The sequence below is a fragment of the Pristis pectinata genome, chromosome 14, assembly GCF_009764475.1.
Source record: "Pristis pectinata isolate sPriPec2 chromosome 14, sPriPec2.1.pri, whole genome shotgun sequence".
Classification (NCBI taxonomy): Eukaryota; Metazoa; Chordata; class Chondrichthyes; order Rhinopristiformes; family Pristidae; genus Pristis; species Pristis pectinata.
Genome location: NC_067418.1, coordinates 3,237,684 through 3,264,433, shown reverse-complemented (window position 1 = coordinate 3,264,433; position 26,750 = coordinate 3,237,684). Strand labels below are relative to the sequence as shown.

At 45.3% G+C, this 26,750-nt stretch overlaps 1 protein-coding gene across 3 annotated transcripts in view; it reads left to right on the top strand.

Annotated features, from left to right (window-relative positions):
• The first annotated feature begins 12,144 nt into the window (after positions 1-12,144).
• The window catches only part of btbd10b (BTB (POZ) domain containing 10b), a 98,565-nt gene continuing 83,959 nt past the window's right edge, over positions 12,145-26,750 (top strand). The window contains exon 1 of one of the 3 annotated variants that reach the window (XM_052029004.1): positions 12,145-12,301. The gene's annotated coding sequence lies outside the window, so the exon portion shown is untranslated. The remainder of the gene's footprint in view (positions 12,302-26,750) is intronic. The other 2 variants (XM_052029002.1, XM_052029005.1) reach the window with 2 other exon arrangements.

Below are 26,750 nucleotides of genomic sequence, written 5' to 3'. Positions count from 1 at the left end.
GGCAATGACGATATCCAACAAGAGAAAATCTACCTACCACCCCCTGACATTCAATGGTATCACCATCACTGAATCCCCCCACTGTCAGTAACCTGGGGGTTACCATTGACCAGAAAGTGAACTGCTGTAGCCACATACACAGTGTGGCTACAAGAGCAGGTCAGAGGCTGGGAACCCTGTGGTGAGTAACTCACCTCCTCACTCCCCAAAGCCTGTCCACCGTCTACACGGCCCAGGTCAGGAGTGTGAGGGAACACTCTCCACTTTCTACTTGCCTGGACGAGTGCAGCTTCAACAACACTCAAGAAGCTCAACATTACACAGGACACAGCAGCCTGCTTGATAGACATCCCACCAACAACCACTCACTCCACCACCGACACACAGTAGCAGCAGTTTGTACCATCTACAGGACGCACTGCAGCAACTCACCGAGACTCCTCAGACAGCACCTTCCAAACCCACCACCTCTACCAGCTAGAAGGACAAGGGCAGCAAAAGCCCGGGGACCACCACCCCCTGGGTGTTGTCCTCCAAGCCTCACACCATCCCGACTTGGGAATATACCGCCGTTCCTTCACCGTCACTGGGTCAAAATCATGGAACTCCCTCCCTAACAGCACTGTGGGTACACACACACCTCAAGGACTGCAGCCGTTCAAGAAGGCAACTCACTGCCACCTTCTCAAAGGAAATCAGGGATGGGCATTATACACTGGCTTAGCCTGAATAAATAAAAGAACATATACTTCTATAAGGCCATGCCTCGGCCTCTGATGTTCAAGAGAAAACAATCTAAGTTTGTACGATCTCTCCTTAGAGCAAATATTCTCTAATCCAGGCAGCATCCTGGTGAACCTCTACTGCACCCTCTCCAAACCTCCACATCGATCCTGTAATGGAGTGACCGGAACAGCACACAATACTCCAAATGTGGCCCAACTAAGTTTTATACAGCTGTAACATGACTTCTCAACTTTTATACTTATTGTCCTGGCCCATGAAGGCTGTATGCCATACGCCTTTTTTGCCACCTTATTCACTTGTGTTGCACTTTCAGGGAGCTATGGACTTGCATTGCAAGATCCTTCTGTACATCAATGCTGCTAATGGTCCTGACATTAACTGTATACTTTCCTCTTGTATTTGACAATGGTCAACATAAACAGGATAGGCTGATGGGTTGGTTCATTGCTGTATGACTATGATGAAGAAGAATATTATTGAAATCAGGGGAAGGTGCTTTCAGAGGCACAGGAAAGACAGCTTAACATTCCTGGGTAGTAGGGCTTTCAGATGAGATGGAGGATTAACAAAGGACAGTTGGGGATGAAGTATTCATTCAAGAAACAACGATAGCTGTGAGTGGGGAGATGTTCGAAAGATTAAAGATTAAGATCTTTATTAGTCACACGTATATCAAAACACACAGTGAAATGCATCTTTTGCGTAGAGTGTTCTGGGGGTCAGCCCGCAAGAGTCGCCACGCTTCCGGCGCCAACGTAGCACGCCCACAACTTCCTAACCCCATACGTCTTTGGAATGTGGGAGGATCAACAAATGAGTTTGTATAGGTTGAACTAAAGAACTAAGAGGCAGCAATCACTCTGTTGAAAGGGAATGATCGACCTCCAGACACTCCGGGAAAGGTGAAGAGTAAATCTGCAAGCAAATTTTGACAGCACAAAAACAGGAAGGCGGTAATAAAAGAAAATTTTAGTTCGCCAAATATTAACCAGTCAGTGTAAAAAGTGTACACAAGAACACAGGAACAAGCCCTTTGGCCCACAATGTTGCGCCAAACTAATTAAGCTGATGACACATAATTAAACTAATCCCTTTTACCTGTACATGGTCCGTCCCCTCATTCTCCACACATCCATGCGCCTATCTAAGAGCTTCTCAAATGCTTCTATCGTATCTGTCTCCACCACCACCCCTGGCAGCACATTCGGCACCCACCACTCTCTGTGTAATAAATTTGCCTTGCACATCTCCTTTGAACTTACCCTGTCTCACCTTAAATGCATGCCCTCTAGTATTAGACACAATGATAGAGAAATGGAGGGCTATGTGGGAGGGAAGGGTTAGATAGGTCTTAGAGCAGGATAAAATGTCGGCACAACATCGTGGGCCAAAGGGCCTGTACTGTGCTGTAATGTTCTATGTCCTATTAGACATTTTGACCCTGGGAAAAAGATACTGGCTGTCTACCCTATCTATGCCTCTCATAAGCTTATAAACTTTCATCAGGTCTCCCCTCAGTCTTTGCCACTGAACTGCGTTCATGGCAACAGTGGTGCAGCCAGTAGAGCTGCCGCCTCACGCATCCAGCGACCCGGGTTCAATCCCCACCTCAGGTGCTGTGTTGTGTGGAGTTTGCACATTTTCCGTGTGACCGTGTGGGTTTCCTCCGGGTGCTCCCAGTTTCCTCTCACGTCCTAAAGACGTGCAGGTTGGTAGGTTAGGTTGCTCCCAGTGTGTAGGTGAGTGGTAGGATCTAGGGGTGTCGATGGGAATGTGGGGAGAGAGGGTTACAGGAAGAACTGTCGGGACGTTTGAGCTTTCAAGCTCCTGTATCTTCTCCTAGAAGGTAGAAGAGAGAAAAGGGAACGGCAGGGGGGCAGGTGTCCTTGACGAACCGTCAGCCTTCCCTGATGCAACACACAGTGAGGATAGACTGGATGGAGGGAAGTGAGGAGCCTGTGAAGGACTGTGCAGTGTTTACCCCTCTCTACAGGTTCTGTCGGTCCTGAGCAGAGCAGATGCCGTACCAGGCTGGGATGTAACTCATGCTCTGTGAGACGGCATGGACTTCATGGGCTGAAATGGCTTTGTTCTATGTCATAAAGAAATATGGAAATAGATTTTGGAATGAGGCTAGAAAATGTGAAGAGTTTTGGTGGAAGAGATCTATAAAGATAGTGAATATAGAACATAGAACAGTACAGCACAGGAACAGGCCCTTTGGCCCACTGTGTCTACACTGACCACGATGCCAATTTAAACTGCCTATCTGCCTGCACATGGTCCGTATCCGTCCATTCCCTGCTTGTCCATGTGTCTGTCTAAATGCCTCTTAAACGTGCTGTCGTATCTGCCTCCACCACCTCTCCCTGAAGCTCGTTCCAGGCACCTCTGTGTTTAGAAACTTGCCACATAAATAAACCTTTATAATTCAGCTAGCTAAAGAAAGGGACAATGATTAAATCAAAGTAAAAGTTCTAAATTGGAGTGAAGCTAATTTTGCTCAGCTGAGAAGTAATTAAAGAAACGAGGAACGGAACCAGCCACCCAAAGGTAAATCAGTCCCAGAGCACTAGCAGGCGTTCAAGAAGATTCAAGAGGTCCAGAGTACAACTGTTCCCACAAAGAAAGGGTAGCACAGCCAAATCTAAAGTCCCCCGGACAATAAGGTGCACAGAGTGAACCATAAGGCAAAAAAGGGAAGTCGGTGTCAGAGGCCAAGGACTTAATACAGTCTAAATGGAGTGTATGGGAGAACTACATGAATGTGGAAATAAGGGGAATTAAGAAGGCAAAGAGAATCAACTATCAAATAACCAATTCAAAGATATTTCATAAGGAGCAAAAGGATATTGAACGGTCCCCTAGTACAATAGGTGGACTCACAATCTACCTCGTCATGGCCCTTGCACCTTATTGTCTGCCTGCACTGCACTTTCTATGTAGCTGTAACACTTTATTCTGCATTCTGTTATTGTTTTCCCTTGTACTACCTCAACGCAGTGATGTGATGAAATGATCTGGATGGACAGCATGTAAAACAAAGTTTTTCACTGTACCTCGGTACAAGTGACAATAATAAACCAATTTACCAATTTACACTAAGGAAAGAGTGGACCAATTAGGGATGAAGAAGTTAATTTATGCAAGAAGTCATAGGATATTAGGTGGGACTCTCTCTGAATACTTGTAGCTGTTTTTATAAACTAAAGGGATGATGCTGATGTTTTAGTTCAGGATGAAGTGTGTGAAACATTGAATTAGATAAGTTTAGTAAAAGAGGGAGTCTTATGCAGATTTGCATCCAGATAAGCCTTCAGGCCCAGATGAAATCTATTCCAAGTTGTTAAAAGAAGCAAGGGAGGAAATTGCAGAGGCAATCATTCCTGTCAACAGATGTAGTGTTGCAGTATGGAGGGACTGCTGACATTGTGGCTTAAAGAGGAATAAAGGAAAAAATTGCTGAGTAGGCACAGATTAATTCAGGACAGGCAGTGTGGATCTGTTAAGGGTAGAACATGTGTGACCATCTTGATTAAATTCTTTGAGGAGGTTACAAGGAGGGTTGATGAGGGCAGTGCATTCGATGAGGTCAACATGGACTTTTGTAAGCTTCTTGACAAGGTCTCACGAAGCAGGTTGGTCAAAAAGGTAAATGTCCATGGGATCTAAGGGTGAGTGGCAAATTGGATCCAAAACTGGTTCAGTGGTAGGAAGCGAAGGGTAATGGTTGGTATGTCCCCTTTGACCCTCACCAATTTTTATCGATGCATCATAAAAATCATTCTATCCAGATGCATCACGGCTTGGTACAGCAACTGCTCTGCCCGTGACCGTAAGAAACTGCAGAGAGTTGTGGACACAGCTCAGCACATCACGGAAACCAGCCTCCCCTCCATGGACTCTTTCTTGCTGCTTCGGTAAAGCAGCCAACATAATCAAAGACCCCACCCACCCTGGACATTCTCCCTTCTCCCCCCTCCCATTGGGCAGAAGATACAGAAGCCTGAAAGCACGTACCACCAGGATCAAGACAGCTTCTAACTGTTATAAGACTATTGAATAGTTCCCCAGTACGATAAGATGGACTCAACCTCACAATCTACCTCGTTGTGAACTTACATCTTATTGTCTGCCTGCACTGCACTTTCTCTGTAACTGTAACACTTTATTCTGCATTCTGTTATTGTTTTCCCTTGTACTACCTCAATGTACTGATATGATGAAATGATCTGTATGACCGACATGCAAGACAAGTTTTCAATGTACCCCGGTACATGTGACAATATAAACCAATTTACCAACATGTGTTTTTGTAACTGTAAGGCTGTTACCAGTGGGGCTTCCAGAGGGCTCAGTGCACAGTCCTTGGCTCTTTGTTGTCAATATTACTGATTTGGAGCTAACTACAAGGGCCATGGAAAAGAGGTTTGCAGATGATAGAAATGTTGGTTGCATAGATCAAAGCTTTAGAGTGCAGGAGGATAGGGATGGGCAGAAAATGGCAAATGGAATTTAATCCGGAGAAGTGTAAGGTGATGAATTTAGGGAGGTACTGGTTTATTATTGTCACTTATACTGAGGTACAGTGAAAAACTTGTCTTGCGTACTGTTCGTACAGACCAATTCATTACACAGTGCATTGAGGTAGTACGGGGTAAAATCAATAACAGAATGCAGAGTAAATTGTCACAGCTACAGGGAAGTGCATTGCAGGAAGACAATAAGGTGCAAGGTTATAACAAGGTAGATTTTTGAGGTCAGGAGTCCATCTCATCGTATAAGGGAACTGTTCAATAGTCTTATCACTGTGGGATAGAAGCTGTCCTTGAGCCTGGTGGTACGTGCCCTCAGGCTCCTGTATCCTTGAACTGGAGGATATTGAGTGGTGTGGAGCAACAGAGGAGCTTTGGAATGCATGTCCATTATAGGTAACGGCAGGGCTCAATGAGATCATGAGACAAGGGGGCAAAAGTAGGCCATTCAGCCATTGAGTCTGCTCCAAAGAAAAGAAAGGGAAAAGAAAAAGAAATGAGAAATGGGGGAATGTCCATGAGAGAGAAAAAAAAACTATTCCTTTCTAGCCCCAATTTCTGGCCTTATCCCCATATCCCTTGATACTAATTAGATAACTATCTGTCTCCCCCTTAAATCCTCCAATGATCAGGCCTCCACTGCTGTACATGGCAAAGAATTCCATAAATTCACTACCCTCTGGCTAAAGAAATTTCTCCTCAACTTTGTTTTAAACCTGTACCCTCTAATTCTAAGACTGTGCCCTCTAGTCCTGGACTCACCCACCAGTGGAAACAGCTTGGCCACATCTACTCTGTCCAGTCCTTTCAACATTCGAAATGTTTCTATGAGGTCCCCTCTCATTCTTCTGTACTCCAGTGAGTACAGTCCAAGAGCCGACAAACGCTCATCGTATGTAAGCCCTTTCATTCCGGGATTAAAAGGGCATTAAAAAGTTACATGGGATGCTTTCCTAAGTTAGCCATGGCATAGAACATACTGTAAATTCAGGATGTTACACGAGAATTGCATGCAATGCTTGTTAGGCCACAAGCTGAGAACTATTTGCTCTTCTGGTCATCATATGACAGGAAAGATGTGACTGCACTGGAGAGGGTGCAGAGGAGATTTATGAGGATGTTACCAAGAGCAGCTATGTGTAAGAATTGTATAGGCTGAGTTTTTTTGGAACAGCAGAGAGACTTAATTGATGTGTATAGAGGATAAGATATAGTAGTCACATGTACATAGAAACGCACAGTGAAATGCATCTTTTGCGTAGAGTGTTCTGGGAGCAGCCCGCAAGTGTCGCCACGCTTCCAGTGCCAACATAGCACGCCCACAACTTCCTAACCCGTACGTCTTTGGGACGTGGGAGGAAACCGGAGCACCTGGAGGAAACCCACGCAGAGTCTGGACAGATTAAATAGGAATGGTATTGTTTCCCTTTGCAAAGGGTTTGAAAACAAGGAGGAAGAGATTTGAAATAATTAGTAGCAGAATTAGAGGGGAAATGAGGAAAATGTTTTCCACCCAGGGGGTGGCAGGGATCTGGAAGTCATTGCCTGGAAGGGTGGGAGAGACAGAAATCCTCAACACATTTGTGTGCAGAAGGAGCTGTGGAGCCACAGACCCAGTGCTGGGAGGTTGGATTAGGTCAGATAGGTCCCTCCATAGATATCCAGATCGAGTCATACAGCACGGAAACAGGCCCTTCGGCCCAACTCGTTCATGCCGACCAAGATTCCCATCTAAACCAGTCCCATTCGCCCACGTTTGGCCCATAATCCCTCTAAACCTTTCCTTTCCATGGACCTGTCCGGGTGTCTTTTAAATGTTGTTAATGTACCTGCTTCAACCACTTCCTCTGGCAGCTCGTTCCAGATACTGGCCACCCTCTGGGTGAAGAAGTTGCCCCTCAGGTTCCTATTAAATCTCTCCCCTCTCACCCAAAACCTATGTCCTCTAGTTCTTGATTCCCCAACCCTGGGAAACAGACTGTGTGCATTCACCCTGTCTATGCCCCTCATGATTTTATGCACTTCTATAATATCACCCTCATTCTCCTACGCTCCAACGAGTAAAGTTCCAACTTGCTCAACCTCTCTCCATAACTCAGTCCTTTGAGTCCCGGCAACATCCTCATTAATCTCCTTGTTAATCTTTCCAGGTTAATGGCATCTTTCCTATAACAGGGGTGACCGAAACTGAACACAATATTCCAAATGCAAACTCACCAATGTCTTATACAACTGCAACATAACATCCCAACTCCTGTACTCAGTGCCCTGAAGGAGAAGGCCAGTATGGCAAAAAACTTCTTCTCCACCCTGTCTACCTGTGATGCCACTTTCAGGGAACCATGTAGAAACATAGAAAACCTACAGCACAATTCAGGCCCTTCGACCCACAAAGCTGTGCTGAACATGTCCCTACCCTAGAAATTACTAGGCTTACCCATAGCCCTCTATTTTTCTCAGCTCCATGTACCTATCCAAAAGTCTCTTAAAAGACCCTATCATATCCGCCTCCACCACCGTTGCCGGCAGCCCATTCCATGCACTCACCACTCTGAGTAAAAAAACTTGCCCCTGACATCTCCTATATACCTACTCCCCAGCACCTTAAACCTATGTCCTCTTGTGACCACCATTTCAGCCCTGGGGAAAAGCCTCTGACTATCTACCCGATCAATACCTCTCATGATCTGATACACCTCCATCAGGTCCCCCCTTATCCTCCATCTCTCCAAGGAGAAAAGGCCGAGTTCCCTCAACCTGCGTTCATAAGGGATGCTCCCCAATCCAGGCAGCATCCTTGTACTTGTACTCCGAGGTCCCTCTGTTCTACAACACTCCCAAAATCACAAAACGTTGACTGTCCATTTCCCTCCACAGATGCTGCCTGACCTGCTGAGTTCCTCCAGCATCTCGTGTGTTGCTCCAGATTCCAACATCTGCGGTCTCTCTTGTGTCTCCTTCCATAGATGTAGCCTGACTTTCTGAGCACAGTTTTTGAGAACTTTAAAATAAAGTTAAAAGAAACTCTGAAAATGAAACAAAATCGCCAACATGTTAACTGAAATATCTCAAAAGTAAATCTTATGGCTTCTGCAGATGAATGTAGTTGAACACAAGAAGGTAGTTTCTGAAAGGTCAGATGGTGAGGACAAGAGGTGTTTGCATGTCAACAGTGACCTCTCCTGGTGATGCTGGGGATGGATCTTGCAGCAGCCAGATCCAAAGTGTCACAGGGAGAAATTATTTCCTCTAGTGTTGGAGTCCAGTACAAAAGATAAAGCAGCAGTAGAGATAGGAAGCACTCCCTCACAAAGGGCTATAGAAATGGTGATCTACCTCATCATGGCTCTTGCACTTTATTTGTCTACCAGCACTGCACTTTCTCTGTAACTCATAGAGTCATAGAGTCACACAGCACAGAAACAGGCCCTTTGGCCCAACTGGTCCATACTGACAAACATGCCCCATCCAAGCTAGTCCCATTTGCCCATGTTTGGCTCATATCCCTCTAAAACCTTTCATGTACCTGTCCAAATATCTTTTAAATGTTGTTAATGTGCCTGCCTCAACCACTTCCTCTGGCAGTTCGTTCCATATACTGACCACCCTCTGAGTGAAAAAGTTGACCCTTAGGTTCCTATTAAATCTCTCCCCTCTCACCTTAAATCTACGCCCTCTAGTTCTTGATTCCCCAACCCTGGGAAACAGACTGAGTGCATTCACCCTGTCTATGCCCCACATGACTTTATACACCTCTATAAGGTCACCTCTCAGTATCCTACGCTCTAAGGAATAAAGTCCTAGCCTGTCCAACCTCTCCCTATAACTCAGTCCCTCAAGTTCTGGCAGCATCCTTGTAAATCTTTTCTGCACTCTTTCTAGTTTAATAACACCTTTCCTATAGCAGGGTGACCGAAACTGAACACAATATTCCAAGTGCGACCTCACCAGCGTTCTGTACAACCGCACCATGACCTCCCAACTTTTATACTCAGTGCCCTGACCTATGAAGGTCAGCTTGCCAAAAGCCTTCTTCACCACCCTGTCTACCTGTGACTTCACTTTCAGTGGAACCATGCACTTGTACTCCAAGGTCTCTCTGTTCTACAACACTCCCCAGGGCCTTGCTGTTCACTGTGAAAATCATACCTGGATTTGACTTTCTGAAATGCAACACCTCGCACTTATCTAAACTGTAACACTAATATTCTGCATTCTTCTTTCTCCTTCTGTACTACTTTGATGTTTGATGATCTGTCTTGATGGCACGCAAATAAAAGCTTTCCTCTGCATCTTAAGATAAGATTTCTTTATTAGTCACATATACATCGAAACACACAGTGAAATGCATCTTTTGTGTAGAGTGTTCTGGGGGCAGCCCGCAAGTGTCGCCACACTTCCGGCGCCAACATAGCATGCCCACAACTTCCTAACCTGTACGTCTTTGGAATGTGGGAGGAAACCAGAGCACCTGGAGGAAACCCACGCAGACACGGGGAGAACGTACAAACTCCTTACAGACAGCGGCCAGAATTGAACCTGGGTCACTGGCACAGTAATAGCGTTACGCTAACCGCTACACTACCGTGCCTGCCATCTTCATACATGTGACAATAATAAACCAATTACCATTTCCCAAAATCTGAAGCTTTCTCCCCAACAAGATGTTGAGCTGTGAGGTTAATTAAAAATTTTAAAACACATTCATAAATTTTTGGTGAGGCATGGGTATTGCAGGTTCAAATTCAATAAGGATGGATGGAGTTGAAGCAAACACCAGCTGTGGTCTAATTGAATGACGGACCACGCTGGGAGTGAACTGTTCCTCTGTTCTTCAATCAGCTCAACTGTGTAAAGCTTATGATAATGGAATAATGTTCTGAAGACACGATTCACGAAAATGTCTGCTGAAAGCATGGCAAACCTTGTAAGCAGATTCAATTATTTTTAGATACATAAGAGACTGCAGGTGCTGAAAATCTGGAGCAACACACAAAGGAGCTGGAGGAACTCAGCGGGTCAGGCAGCATCTGTGGAGGGAAATGGACAGTTGACATTTCTGGTTGAGACATATCAACCCAAAATGTCAATTGTCCATTTCCCACAATTATTTTTAGCAGTTTTTTTCATTGTGCAATGACAAAACCCAAGTTAGGCTTTCAGTATGGGTATTCATTCACTTAAGTAAAAACATTGAACTTGATTTCAAACCCCACTTTCGAGACTTCAGAGTGAAAGTCCAGTGGAACAACAATGTTAGGACAATGTTGTTGGGGGATCCTGTCTCTTCGATGAGATGTTAAACCAAAATCAGGTGCTGTGAAATATACCACAGAATATTGCCATCTCTCAGGTCAGAAATTAAACATTGATTGTCAAGTGAGAAGTAAATGATAAATTTAAACAAATAAAATCAGAGACACGAGAGACTGCAGATGCTGGAACCTGGAGAAACACACAAGATGCTGGAGGAACTTAGCAGGTCAGACAGCATCTGTGGGGGGAAATGGACAGTCGATGTTTTGGGTCAAGGACCAGGTGAAGGGTCTCAACCCAAAATGTCAACTGTCCATTTCCCTCCATAGATGATGCCTGACCCGCTGAGTTCCTCCAGCAACTTGTGTATTGCTGCAAAAAAATAAAAAATAAGTTCAGCAATACTCAACATTTCATCTTTTATCAGAACCAGGAGAAATGAGGACACAAACATTTCTAAGTTGCAAAGGAAGGAGAGGGGTGGAGGGAACAGAAGGAAGATCTGTGGAGAGCAGGGGATACAGGATGACACGTGGTTCCTCCTGGTGAGTTCCTCCAGCTGAATGTTTGTTGCTCCAGATTCCAGCATCTGTAGTCTCCTGTGTCTCCATGACACGTGGTACCTGCTGAGAGAGGGTGCAAAAGGCCTACTAATGACAGTTGATTGGTCTGGAGGAGTGTAAGTAGGAATTAGGGAGGGCAGAAGAGAGAAGATTGCTGGAGCAGTGGGAGACAGAACAGAGCAGTTCGTGGAAGATTATAAAGAGATTAAGGGAAATACCTAGCAGGTCAGTATGTGTGAAGAGTGAAAGTGAGATAATCTTGCAGAGATACAGCATTTGCTGGACGCTGAGATTGTTGAATTCACCTTGAGTCCCAGGAACAACAATCATGAAGAATGCACGCCAGTGGTTCTACTTCATAAGGAGTTTGAGGAGATTTCGTATGTCACCAAAGACTCTTACAAATTTCTACAGATGTACAGTGGGGAGCATTCTGACTGGTTATATCACAGCCTGCATGGATGCTCCAATGCACAGGATCACAAGAGGCTGCAGAGGGTCGTAAACTCAGCCAGCTCCATCAGGGGCTCAACCCTCCCCACCATTGAGGACATCTTCAAGAGGCGGTGCCTCAAGAAGGCGGCATCCATCACCAAGGACCCTCACCACCTGGGACATGCCCTCTTCCCGTTACTACCATCGGGGAGGAGGTACAGGAGCCTGTAGACCCACACTCAACGATTCAGGAACAGCTTCTTCCCCTCCGCCATCAGATTTCTGAACAGTCCATGAACCCATGAACACTCCCTCGTTATTCCTTTATTCTGCACTATTTATTTATTTTGTAATTTATAGTAATTTTATGCCTTGCACTGTACTGCTGCCGCAAAACAACAAATTGCATGTCACATAAGTCAGTGATAATAAACCTGATTCTGATTCTTACAGTGTGTCACCTCCAGACCTCAGATGTCAGCAGGGCAGCCGGCAGAGGGGGGAGTGCGCAGGCGCGAGAGAGCGTTGCCGGCAGAGGGGGGGAGTGCGCAGGCGCGAGAGTGCGTTGCCGGCAGAAGGGGGAGTGCGCAGGCGCGAGAGTGCGTTGCCGGCCGTGGGGGGAGTGCGCAGGCGTGTGCTGCCAGGCTCTCGCGAGATTTCGCGGTCCGGGGCCTATGCGGATCCGGCGCGACGCGCAGCCGCGGCCTGAAGTTGGGGATCAGCCGCCCGGCGGCGGACTGCGAGCCGCAGCGCTGGCCTTGGCAGGTAGTCGCTCACAGTTCGCGGGGGGAGCGGGCTCGGGCTCGGGGTCCGGGGGCGGCCCTGGGCGGGAGCTGGGACCAGGACCGGCCGCTGCGGGGGAGCGGGGGAGTTTAGAGGGGAGGGGGTGTGGGGGGTGTGGGGGGTGTAGAGGGGGAGGGGAGGGGGTGTGGGGGGTGTAGAGGGGGAGGGGAGGGGGTGTGGGGGGTGTAGAGGGGGAGGGGAGGGGGTGTGGGGGGTGTAGAGGGGGAGGGGAGGGGGTGTGGGGGGTGTAGAGGGGGAGGGGAGGGGGTGTGGGGGGAGTAGAGGGGGAGGGGAGGGGGGGTGGGGGGAGTAGAGGGGGAGGGGAGGGGGTGTGGGGGGTGTAGAGGGGGAGGGGAGGGGGTGTGGGGGGTGTAGAGGGGGAGGGGAGGGGGTGTGGGGGGAGTAGAGGGGGAGGGGAGGGGGTGTGGGGGGAGTAGAGGGGGAGGGGAGGGGGTGTGGGGGGTGTAGAGGGGGAGGGGAGGGGGTGTGGGGGGAGTAGAGGGGGAGGGGAGGGGAGGGGGTGTGGGGGGAGTAGAGGGGGAGGGGAGGGGGTGTGGGGGGAGTAGAGGGGGAGGGGAGGGGGTGTGGGGGGAGTAGAGGGGGAGGGGAGGGGGTGTGGGGGGAGTAGAGGGGGAGGGGAGGGGGTGTGGGGGGAGTAGAGGGGGAGGGGAGGGGGTGTGGGGGGAGTAGAGGGGGAGGGGAGGGGGTGTGGGGGGAGTAGAGGGGGAGGGGAGGGGGTGTGGGGGGAGTAGAGGGGGAGGGGAGGGGGTGTGGGGGGAGTAGAGGGGGAGGGGAGGGGGTGTAGAGGGAGAGGAGGAGAGGGGGGTGTAGGGGAGGGAGGGGGTGGAGGAGAGGGGGTGTGGGGTGTAGTTGGGGGAGGGGTAGAGGGGAGGGGAGGGGAAGTGGGGGGTGTAGAGGGAGAGGAGGAGAGGGGGGCGTAGGGGGAGGGAGAGGGGTGGAGGAGAGGGGGTGTGGGGTGTAGTTGGGGGAGGAGTAGAGGGGGTGGGGGGGAGGTAGAGGGGATGGGAGGGGAAGTGGGGGGTGTAGAGGAGGAGAGGGGGTGTAGGGGGAGGTGGAGGAGAGGGGGTGTGGGGTGTAGTTGGGGGAGGGGTAGAGGGGGTGGGGGGGAGGTAGAGGGGACGGGAGGGGAAGTGGGGGGTGTAGAGGAGGAGAGGGGGTGTAGGGGGAGGTGGAGGAGAGGGGGTGTGGGGTGTAGTTGGGGGAGGAGTAGAGGGATGGGGGGAGGTAGAGGGGTGGAGGGTGTTGGGTGGAGTAGAGGGCGAAGTGGGGGTGGGCTGTAGAGGGAGTGTTGGGGTGGGGATGATGGAGTAGAGGGGAGATCTGGGCGGAATGGGCGGTATAGTGGGGGAGGGGGTGTGGCGGGGTAGTAGAGAGGGGGTCTGGAGGGAGTGGAGGAGGGGTGGGAGAGGAGTGGAGGTGGGGAGGGATGGTGGCTGAAGGCAGGGGGATAGTGTCCCTGGAGGGGGGGTGGTATGGGGAACGGGGGCAGTCAGTGACCAGGAGGGCTGGAAACCCAGAGGATAGAGACCTGCGGGGTGGGTAGCGGGTGAAAATAGGGGGATAGTGTCCCAGTTGGGGGTAGGGGGGGACAATGTTCCAGGGTGGGGGGGCAGTGGGAAGGTGTTCTGGCACAGGGAATGGGGGTGTGTGTGTGTGGAGGGATGCAGACTGCCCTGGTAACAACTGCAAAGCAACAAAATGGGCACGTGTTTGGCATCTGATAGGGAAAGTAAGGCCACCAATTCTTGAATGGGCTAGAAGCTTAAATCTCAGATCATTAAAAGTACAACAGTGGCCGCAAATAAGTTGTATTTAAATTCACATTTCATTGCTCAAATCATCCCAAGAGCTTATTAAATTTGAGTATGACTTTTGATGACATGAAGAAGATGTTAGAGCAGCAAAAGGAAGAGGTACTGTCACAGTCACTTCAATGAGAAGAGAAGGGTTGAGGGGGAATCCCGGAGCTTGGCAGCTGAAGCCATTGCTGTCAGTGGCAGAGTGATCAATTCATAAGTGATCAAGAGGTCAGAAGTGGAGAGATGCAGATTGTAGGACTGGGAAATATTGCAATGATAGAGCGAGGGTGGGGAGAATTTGTTTTGTTTTTGTGAGTTCTGGATCATCATACCTCAAAAAATTCTAAATCTCTGCCAACTTATTGGCTCTTTATGTATAAAACTGTTTTCATGTGGAAATTGAAAGTTCAAATCTGTTGTTGATATTTGGTGTTTGTCAATCCTTTTGCAATAGTGAAAGGAAATTGTACAGTTATGCATTTGATTTATTGTATTTTGATTTATTTGCACTTCTCTGATTTTCCCTCTTGGCCCATTTTCTTTTCAAGTATTTATCTGTTCTTTGAAAATCATTATTGGGTTAAATAGTGATGTATACATCCACCTGTTTGCCAGTTCGAACATTGCCCTAAGTCTGCGATGAGTAGAGTGATATGTGCCATTGCATTTGTCACTGCTCTGATAGTAGCCCAAGTGCACTGGGATCTCCCAGCTTTATTCTGGGGAATCCTACCTTTGTCACCTTATTAAAACCAAACATGATGTATTGGAATTGATTTATTATTGTCACTTGTACCGAGGTACAGTGGAAAAACTTGTCTTGCACACCGATCGTACAGATTAATTTAGGAATGGACTTCATTTGAATAGGAATTCTCAAACTGACAATTGGCTAGCAATGATAAATTTTATTTCACCCTCAATTTAATGTTTTTAATTCTCTTTATTTACAGCAATTTTAACCGTTCTTAAGTGGTACAGAATATCAGTGGTATTTCAAATCTGTTAAAATGTCTGGAATAAAGCAGGAAATGCTGGAAATACTCAGTAGAGAGAAACAGAGTTAACATTTGAGGTTGATGACCTTCTCGATTCAGCTAATTGAATCTACTGAGTATCTCTAGCATTTTCTGTTTTTATTTCGGATTTCTAGCATCTCCAGAAATAAAAAATGCCTTGTAGTTTTGACGGGGGGAAGATCTGCCACTGTGTTGCCTGCCATTAAAGGTTGTCAGGGTGTTTTGGGGCTGGGGTTTCAATGATGTGCAGGTTGAGGTCTTGGTGTTCGCCTCCACAGGTGGAGAGTTATTTCACTTGGTAGTCTGTTTTCTGTAGGGGACTGTAGGTGATGCATCTGAACTCAGCTTGATTCTTTTTTGTGAATATTTTTATTTGTGGTACATCCTGAGACTAATAGTTGATCATCTTAGAACATTAATGTTGCCAAGAAAACTAAAGTGAAGGCTGCCAAGTTTATACAGTGGATAATTTGGACATGAAATCTGTAAGAAACATTTTAAAATGGCTATAAGGAATAGTAAGATTGCGGTTACATTGTGAGACCAAACGCAGATTACTGCACCTCCCTTAATATCATCTACTGCATTCGGTGCTCCAAGTGTGGCCTCCTCTACAATTGGCGAGATCAAACACAGACTAGGTGACTGTTTCACAGAATACCTGTGCTCTGTCCGTAACAGCGATCTGCATCTCTCTGTTGCCAGTCACTTCAACTCCCCCTCCCACACTATCACTGAGATGTCAGTCCTCGGCCTCCTCCACTGCCGGGAGAATTCCAAGCACAAACTGGAGGAACAGCTCCTCATTTTCCATCTTGGAGCCTCGCAGCCTAATGGCATGAACATTGAATTCTCCCACTTTGTAACACCTACCCCCTCCACACCTACCATGCCTCTTCTTTTCTCCCCTTACCTAGCCTATCTCTCTTTTTTTTTTAAACCCCCCCCCCCCCCCTTTTTCCTCCTTACCCTATCCCTGGTGGATCTGCTCTCCCCTCTTCCCCCACACCTGCCGATCACTATCTCTTACCTGCATCTACCTATCACCACCCTGTGCCCACCCCATCTCCCCTCTTTTGTCCACCCATCACTGCTCTGCTTTTCCCTGCTATATATTCGGCTTCCCCCTGTCTTCAGTCCTGAAGAAGGGTCCTGACCCGAAACGTTGACCGCCTGCTTTTCTCCACAGATGCTGCCTGTCCTGCTGAGTTCCTCCAGCATCATCGTGATTTTCATCTAGATTCCAGCGTCTGCAGTCCTTTGTTTCTCTAATTAACATTTACTCTTTGAAATAACATACCAAATATCTATGGTGTTGGTTACTGAATGGTAAAATGTTTTGAAATCATTATTTGAGGTAGTATTCCTCACACAGAAATTTACAACACATCCGAAACTCTAGTACAAAATTCCTATTATCTTGTACAAGAGTTTCAGATGTGTTGTAAATTTCTGTGTGAGGAAGAAATAGGAATTTTTACCTTGTTGAGCTTTTGGAAGCTCAGTTTACGAAATGAAGCATAATAGTGATGTGGAAAGTTTACAAGTAATGAAGTTTCTGAAAGCGTGGGTCACTCAGTGATACAGCTGGAAGAGTTCAATCTTGACCTCCGGTGCTGTCTGTTTTAGGGTAGTTATTGATAACCATAAGGTGGATGAAAGTGTTAAATTGGAGGAAGGTTAATTTCAACAGTATTAGGCAGCAATTGGAGAACTTAGTTTGGGAGTGACTGTTTGAGGGTAAATCCCCATCTTTCATGTAGGGGTCCTTTTAAAGGCCAGTTCATTTGAGTTCAGGATCCGCACGTTCCTGTGAGAAAAGGATGGCAAGCTTTTGGAACCTTGGATGACAAGATATTATAAGTTTAATCAAAAAGAACCGTACAAGGTTTAGAAAGCTGAAATCGGACAAAGCCCTTGAGGAATATAAAGTAAGCAAGAAACGGACCATGAAACATCCTTGGCAAGTAAGTTTAAGGAGAGTCCCAAGGCATTTTATATTAGGAGCGAGAGGGTAGGTCCACTCAAGGACAAAGGAGGGAATTTATGCATGGAGCCAGAGGAAATGAGTGAGATCTTTAATAAGCAGTGGATGTTGTCCATGTGGACTTCTGAGAATTTGATAAGCCCCCTCGTGGTAGGCTGGTTCAGAGGATTAAGTCACGTAGTTGAGTTGGTAAATTGGATCCAAATTTGGCTTTGTCATTAGAAGCCAGAGGTTAGTGATTTGACTGGAGGTCTGTGGCCCATGGTGTTCTGCAACCTCTGTTATTTGTAATATATATTAATGATTTGGATGAAAATGTAGGTGGTCTGATGAGTTTGTCTGCAGATGACACAAATTGGAAGGAGTTGTGAGTACTGAGGAAGGTTGTCAAAGGATAGAGCAAGATATAGATAAGTTGGAAATTTGAGTGGAGAAATGGTAGATGGTTAATCTGCACCAGTGTGAAGTGATGCATTTTGGGAGGTCAATTGCAAGAAGAAAGTATACAGTAAATGGCAGGATTCTTGAAAACATTGATGTACCAAGGGATCCTGGGGTGCAAGTCCATAGCTCCCTGAAAGTGGCAACACAAGTGGATAGGATGGTAAAGAAAGCACAAGGCATGCTTGCCTTCATCGGTCAGGGCATTAAGTATAAAAATTGGAAAGTCATGTTGCAGCTGTATAAAACTTTGATTAGGCCACATTTGGAGTATTGCAGGCAGTTCTGGTCATCACATTATGGGAAGGATGTGGAGGCTTTGGAGAGGGTGCAGAAGTTGTTCACCAGGCTACTGCCTGGATTAGAGTGTATTAGCTAGAAGGAGAGGTTGGACAAACTTGTGTTGTTTTCTCTGAAGTATTGGAGGCTAAGGGGTGACCTGATAGAAATATATAAAATTGAGAGGCATAGGGTAGATAGTCTTTTGTTTTCTCAGGGTAGAAATGTCAAATACAAGAGGGCAAAGCTTTAAGGTGAGAGGGGGAAAGTTTAAAGGAAATCTACGGGGCAAGTTTTTTTTGCACAGAGAGTGGTGGGTGCCTGGAATGAGCTGCCAGGGGTGGTGGTAGAAGCAGGTGTGTTTAAGAGGCATTTAGATATATGCATGAGCAGGTAGGGAATGGAAGGATGCGGACCATGTGTAGGCAGGTGGGATGAGTTCAGATTGGCATCGTGGTTGGTGCAGATGAGGTGAGCCGAAGGGCTTGTTCCTGTGCTGCAACACACACAGAATGCAGCAGGTCAGGCAGCATCTGTGGAGAGAAAAAGAGTCGATGTTTCAGGTCGAGGCCATTCCTCGGGACTGGAAAGGAAGAGGGCAGAAGCTGGAATAAGAAGGTCAGGGGAGGGGGAGGAGCACATGCAGGCAGGGAAGAGGTGTGTTCGGTGAGAGGCCGGTCCAGGTAAGGGGGGGGAAGTAAGAAGCAAGAAGCTGAGATGTGATAGGTAGAAGAGGCAAAGGGCTGAAGAAGAAGGAATCCAGAATGAGAGGGCAGTGGACCATGGAATAAAAGGAAGGAGGTGGGGAATAGATGGGCAGGTCATGAGGATGGGGAACGGGGGCCTCAGGAATGAGGGAAGACAGAAAAAGGAGAGGGGGAGGGGAGAAGAGGGGAGGGGTTATCAGAAGTTAGAGAAATGGATGTTGAGGCCATCAGGTTGGAGACTCCCAAGGCGAAATATGAGGTGTTGCTCCTCCAACCTACATCTGGCTTCAACGTGGCAGTAGAGGAGGCGGTGGATAGACATGTCAGTGTGGGAGTGGGATGTGGAATTGAAGTGGGTGGCCACCGGGAGGTCCTTGCTCCTGTGATGGTTCTTGTGCTGGCCTATTCTGTGTTCTATATATAAATGTTTTAAACATCTGGACCACAGGCTGACAATTTTACCTGAAATTTGGTGCCTAAAGTTCATTTTTGATGTGAATTAGGGACAATTATGCACAATATTAAAAAAAATCTTACTTTGCTACACCGACTGTTTTAATAAGACAAATGATTTCTCATTCTATGTGCATGACAGCACACTATATTGATGCCACCACGATTTCTAGTGTGGTGTGGGTGGATAGTGCAGAGTTCTTTTCAATAGCTCATGTTGAATCGTGGTGCATGTACATAATAGGAAGCAGTTTTTGTTTCCAGTGGTACTTTGAACTGTGAGCACAGCCTCAAGCCATTTTAAAGGCTACGTAATTGAGAGAATAGTAGCCTGAAATTTGAGCACTTGTGTTTCTGGTATGCAGTCACACCCCATCTTCTCCTGTTGAACACAGTGTTTATGAATTGTCTTTGGGATGAGAACAATGCTGGAAAAGCCAGATTCGTTGCCCATCCTGAGTAACTTGAGAAGCTGAGGCTGCAGTTTTCCCCAGGGGACATAGATTTCTGAACAGTCTATGAACACTACCTCATTATTCCCTTTGTTTTTTGCACTATTTATTTGTTTTGTAATTTGTAGTAATTTTTTTGTCTTTGCACTGTAATGCTGCAGCAGAACAACGAATTTTACATCATATAAGCAATACTAATTAGAGATAATATATCAGCTGCACTCTGGGGAGAAAAAATGGAGGGCTCGGATACAGAGTCTATATGGGTAGAACTCAGGAATAGGAAGGGTCCAATCACTCTCTTGTGGGTGTACTATAGACCTCTCACTGGGACATTGAGGAACAGATATGCAAACAGATTAGAGAAATGTGTAAAAATACCAGGGTTGTGGTGATGGGAGACTTCAACTTCCCAAATATAAATTGGGATCTTTGGACTGCAAGGGGGTCAGATGGGGCAGAATTTGTTACGTGCATCCAGGAGAGGTTCCTAAATCAATATTTTGACAGTCCAATAAGGGGAGAGGCTATTCTGGACCTGGTGTTGGGTAATGAACCTGGCCAGGTGACTCACCTGTCAGTGGGTGAGCAATTGGGGAACAGTGACCACAGCTCATTAACCTTCAGGATAGCTATAGATAAGGATAGGTATGGGGCTAGTGGGAGGGCTTTAAATTGGAGCAGGGCTAATTATGAAGGCATAAGGCAGGAACTAGGTAGAGTAAACTGGGAACACCTTTTTGCTCGCAAGTCCACGTCGAACATGTGGAAAGTGTTTAAGGATCAAATACATAGGGTACAGTATAGTTATGTCCCGATTAGAAGGAAGGACATGAATGGTAAAATAAGGAAACCTTGGATGTCCAGTCAAATAATGAACTTAGTCAAGAAGAAACAAGTATGTAGAGCTTCAGAAGTTAGGTTCAGACAGAGCACGTGAGGACTATAGAGAAGCTAGAAATGAACTCGAGAAAGGAATTAGGAAAGGCAGGACAGGCCATGAAAGGTCCTTAGCAAGTAGGATTAAGGAGAATCCAGAGGCATTCTATACCTAACGATGGAAAGGGTAGGACCACTTAAGGATAAAGAAGGGAATCTATGTTTGGATGCAGAGGATGTAGGTGAGGTTCTGAATGAGTATTTCTCTTCAGTATTTACCCAGGAAAGGGACATGCAGGATGCAGAAATTGGAACTTAGGGTGTAAACATGTTAGGACATTTAGAGGTCAAGGAGGAGGTAGTGTTAGGTCTCCTAAACAGTATTAAGATGGATAAGTCCCCGGAGCCTGATGGGATATACCCCAGATTACTGTGGAGGTGAGAGGGGAAATTCCTGGGACCTTGACCAGTATCTTAGTATCCTCTTTGACCACGGGTGAGGTCACAGATGACTGGCGAGTGGCTAATGTTGTTCCTCTATTTAAGAAAGGAACAAGGGAAATACCGGGGAAGTATAGAACAGTGAGATTCACATCAGTTGCAGGATATTTGCTGGAGACAATTCTTTGAGTTAGGATATACGAGCATCTGGAATCCAATGGCTTGATTAGGGAAAGCCAGCATGGTTTTGTGTGGGGCAAGTTGTGTCTTATTAATCTGGTTGAGTTTTTTGACAGGGTGATGAGAGAGATTGATGAAGGTAGAACTGTGGATGTCATCTATATGGACTTCAGTAAGACATTTGACAAGGTCCCACATAATCAGTTGATCAAGAAAGTTCAGATGCATGGGATCAGTGGAAAATTGGCTGTGTGGATCCAGAACTGGCTTGCCTGTAGAAGATAAAGGGTGGTTGTTGAAGGGACTTATTCGGGCTGGAGGCCTCTGAGTTGTGGTGTTCCGCAGGGATCTGCTGTTTGTGATGTACATAAATGACCTGGATGAGTATGTTGATGGGTGGGTTAGTAAGTTTGCAGACGATACCAAGATTGGTGGAGTTGTGAATAGTGTAGAAGACTGGCGACGGATACAGCGTGATATAGATCAGCTGCAGATGTGGGCAGAGAAATGGTAGATGGAGTTTAACCCGGATAACTGTGAGGTGTTGCACCTTGGTAGGACTAATGTCAAGAGGCAGTACACTCTTCAGGGCAAGACCCTTAACAGTACTGAAGAGCAGAGAGACCTTGGGGTGCAAGTCCATGACTCATTGAAAGTGGCTACATAGGTAGACAGGGTGGTTAAGAAGGCTTATGGAATGCTTGCCTTTATTAGTCCGGGTATTGAGTACAGGAGTCAAGAAGTATTGATGCATCTCTATAGAAGTCTGGTTAGGCCACATTTAGAGTATTGCATGCAATTCTGGTCACCTCACTATAGGAAGGATGGCAAGGGTGCAGAAGAGGTTTATTAAGATGCTGCCTGGATTAGAGGGCATGTGCTATCAGGAGAGGCTGGACAAACTTGGGCTCTTTTCTCTGGAGCGGCGGAGGCTGAGGGGTGATCTGTTGGAGGTGTATAAAATTATGAGGGGCATAGATAGGGTGGACAAGCAATATCTTTTACCCGTTATCGAGCGATCCAATCCCAGAGGGTGTGCATTTGAGGTGAGAGGTGGTGGGTTCCAAACAGATGTGAGGGGTAAGTTTTTTGTTACTGAGTGGTGGATGCCTGGAATGCATTGCCTGATAGGGTGGTGGAGGCAAATTCATTGTGTTACGGACTCAGTGAAAGTCCCTTTAAGATAGAGAGTGTGTGTGTATGTGTGTGTGGGGCGTGCTTACGTCAATAGAAGATAAAGGACGTAATGACATTGTTGAAGAAGTCAGAAGAAGAAGGAGAGAGAGAGAGACACCAGCCTGCTTGTTTTCTCTATCGATGGATGAGAAACAATAACTGTGTTTGCCACTGAAATCCATGTATGGAAGTTGGAAGTAATCCGGTGGAGTTCACTTTGTTGCTGACCTGTAGAAGGAAACAGGTATTTGTGTGTGGATGACCACGATTCGGATGCTTTTCGGGGTGAGGAAGTCACTACCGAGTAAACCCTGAAGTGTCGTTTGGGGTTCCATCGTGGAACATTTGGATTTCGTATTTACTCTCCCTATGTTCTCTACATCTACGTCTTATCTTCAGACAACGGTGGTTGTTGAAGAAGCCCTTGCTCATGTTTCACCTTATGGCTTGCGGAACTGAACTTTAAGAACCATTCCGGAACTGGGAGTTTTGGACTTTGCCACACCCCCACACACACGAAGAGTTTAGTTTTGGGGTTAACGTTCGAGGTTTAACATTTTTGAATTCTAACATACTAACATTTTTACTTTTATTTTACGTATTATCATAAGTAGTAATTAATAAAATAGTTTTTAACACTAAATCATGCTCAGTGTGTTTCTTTTGTTGCTGGTTCGTGACAATTGGGGGCTTTTAAGTGGGGCTTGGATGGGCACATGAATGAGAGGAACATAGAGGCATTCTGCAGGTAGGAGGGATTAGCTATGTCGGCACAACATTGTGGGTTGAAGGGCCTGTTCTGTACTGTTCTATGTAAGTCAGTGCTAATAAACCAGATTCTGATTCTCCATTCCTTGTGGCTGTGATGCTCTGCTGACTTCACTCCCTGGGATTTTGAACTTAAATTTATGAGTCATGGTAAACATGCCCAGTCAGTTTTGGGTGTTAGTTCTTCCTTAATTAAATAGTTGATGTGCCTGGAAGAGAGTTGGTTTTAAAGTAAGCATAGTGAGGTGTTTCACTTCAGATAGTACCTGCCAGTAGTGACATTTGAAGGCTGGTGTGATTGCTTAATAAGGAAAAATATTTTCTGATGGGGCCTTCCATGTTACAAAAATGTGCTATTTTCCTAAATAAGCACAAGGTAACTCTAATAAAATAGTTATAACACTGGACTAGGAAGACTATCCAGTAAAGAATTATTTTCTATTAAATACATAGGGAAGAAAAGACTTGGATTTATCTTAAGTTTGCTGTTTTCAATATCAGGATGTTCCAAAATACCTTTTAGCTACTTGCAGGCATGGTTGTCATTAACGGGAATGTGTTAATCAGCATAGTATTCACACTCCCTCAATCTTCCCGGAAGACATTAAAAGTTATCAGCCAGCTTTCCTGTCTATTTCAGTGCTATGTGAAAGAACAGTTCAATACATTGCTGCTATTTATTGAGGGAATAATCAGACTTTGTATTCTAAGCTGTCTTGTCCAAAGCACAGGTGTAAATTACTCTTCACAGAAAGCATAAGATGAAATAAGGGCTAAAACCTGGCCTGTTTGTTTTTAATGTAACTACAAATAGATATGACTGAAGATGTACAGATTCATAATTTGCTAATGTGAGTAAGAAATGGTAATGATTTGGATTTCTGAGAGGTTTTTAGAATGCTGGTGCATTTCCTCTGAAATGTGGATCTATTTCTCAATTGGTTTTCGGGTTGGTTCCATAATGTGAGTCATTGTGTCAGCCCTAATGGTGGAAAATGATATTGTTGTGGAGTGTTGTTTTTTTAATTTTAAAGAAAAATTCGTACTTTCCAAGGGTTTAGGACTATTTTTGGTGTTCCACTGTTGAGCTGGTCTAATTGTCTCCCTTCATCAACAGCAGCAAAGTGATACTGGCTGGATTTGCTGAAACCATGGGGGTCTAGTGATCTCGTTTTGCATTTTTTAAAAAACAGTGTGTCATGACCACTAGACCAATCAAATTCTTCAAGGTTGCTTTCTTGGGTTTGCTGACCCATCACCAGAGCCATACAGAAAGCTTATACACTTGACGGGTAAACTGCAGCATGATTTCTGTAACCTGATCCCTCAGTTTACAAAAAGATGCCGAAAATCTGCAGCAAGTTAAGTGGCAACTAGAGAGAAAAGCATTTAACTTTTTCAGGTTGATTACCTTTTCATAACTTAGTTTTATTACATTTTTCCAGAAGTATTTTTCTTCTGGTTCCATCCATTCTGGCCTCCTCTGCATTCCTGACTTTCCCCCTTTATTGATAGTCGTTCTTTCAGGAGTCAAGGTCCTAATCTTGGGAATTATTCTCCATGCCTCTGTCTGTTCTTTGTAAGTAATTGTTAGACCTAACTCTTCAGTTAACCTTTTGGATAATTGTCCCAATGTCTGTTTATGATCAGGACCTTGTGACATTTTACGATTTTGTTTTAAAAAGGGGATAAAAACAAGGAGTTATTGATATTTCAATCATTTTTTTTAATTTAAAAGAATGACTTGGGAAAGAGACTTTGTCTCAGCAGATCCAGAAAGTTTGTTGTAATGGACTGTATGCAATCTATCTGATATTTTGTTTGAGGGCATGATCAATACACATTGTTGTACTCAATCCTCGCTGGATATTAAATGGATATCCTATAATATTTTAAGAGACTTTTGGATAGGTACATAGAGCTTAGAAAAATAGAGGGCTATGGGTAAGCCTAGTAATTTCTAAGGTAGGAACATGTTTGGCACAACTTTGTGGGCCGAAGGGCCTGTATTGTGCTGTAGGTTTTCTATGTTCTAATATACGAATGGACATTGTCATGCCACAGCCTATTTACTTAAGGTAACTTGAAATTTCAGTTCTCTATTGGGATCAGAATTATCATTTATTTAAAAAATGGATGTAATTTACCAAGGTTAAATTGGTTTTATTTCAGAAATTCTTTGGAGGGGGAATAAATCTGCTCTAGTTTGCCTCTCAGTTTCTATTTCTGCTCTTCAGTTCTGTTGGGGGAAATCATGGGTGCTGTAGTCTGAACATCACTTCTGTCCCTGAATAATTTTCTGTGACAACACACCATTCCTTCAAATCCCAGGATCATGCTTTCTCTTGGTGACTATTACGTGAAGGGAGATGTACAATTTGGATCATGCTGTTAATGTGACCTTGGTAAGCTAACTTGCTCAGAGCTGATTGCTGCATGCCCTTGAGAATTATTTTGATTGCCTGATTAACCTAATTCTTATGAAATTACATCAGTTGGACATTTTTAGTGGTTTGTTCTCAATCTACTTGCACAGTTTCCTTTTTCGCATTTGCAAATAGTAACCCATTTATTTTAATGCACACATCAAATCCTTGAGGGAAATGCTGCTGTCTTTACTATTATCCAACTCTCATCAATGTACTGACAGCAAGTACAATGTCTTGTAATCCCTTATCCCCCAAAAAACTCATGTCATTTACTTCATGTATTTAATAATTATTCACAGGTTAGTCCCCACTTTTGGGAAGGGAGATATCATAGGCAAGTGTAATTTTCAGGTTCTTGATTTTTGCACAGTTATTTAGTGATAATATTACAGAACTTGGTAATCTGGAGCCCTAGTCTTATTGACCTGTAGTCATGTGTAAATCCCATTGTGGTAATCAGAGGATTTTAAAACAAACCATTCCATATCACAAGAAAGGGGGTGCAGAAAAATAGACCACTCGCCCCTCAAACCTGCCCTGCCATTCAGTATTATTGTGGCTGATCTACGCTGGTCTCAATTCCTCAACTTTAACAGTTCCCCATTATCCTCAATTCTTGATCTTTCAAATATTTATCTGTCCCCACCTTAAATATTAATAGTGATCCTGAGGACAGAGAATCTTAGAGATTCACTACTCTCTGAGAGAAAAAAAATCTCTGCACCTCAGTCTTAAGTGACCGGCTCCTTATTTTGTAACTATATCCTCTTGTTCATGAGGCTCCCACTTGTGAAAACATCTCAACATCCACCCTGTGAAGCCCACTTAGGACCTTGTATATTTGAATAAGGTCACCCCTTATTCTTCTAACTTCTAAGAAATGTAGACAAATAGTTTATTCTCTCTTGATAAGACAACCCTTTCATCCTGGGAATTAACCTGGTGAATCTTCTGCAGACTGCCTCAAGTGCTACTATTGGTATTGGTTTATTATTGTCGCTTGTACCAAGGTACAGTGAAAAGCTTGTCTTACAAACCGATCATACAGGTCAATTCATTACACATTGCAGTTACATTGAGCTAGTACAGAGTGCATTGATGTAGTACAGGTAAAAACAGTAACAGTACAAAGTAAAGTGTCACAGCTACAGAGAAAGTGCAGTGCAATAAGGTGCAAGGTCACCACAAGGTAGGTTGTGAGGTCATAGTCCATCTCATCGTATAAGGGAACCGTTCAATAGTCTTATCACTGGGGTAGAAGCTGTCCTTGTCTGGTGGTACGTGCCCTCAGGCACCTGTATCTTCTACCCGATGGAAGAGGAGAGAAGAGAGAATGTCTCGGATGGGTGGGGTCTTTGATTATGCTGGCTGCTTCACCAAGACAACGAGAGGTATAGAGT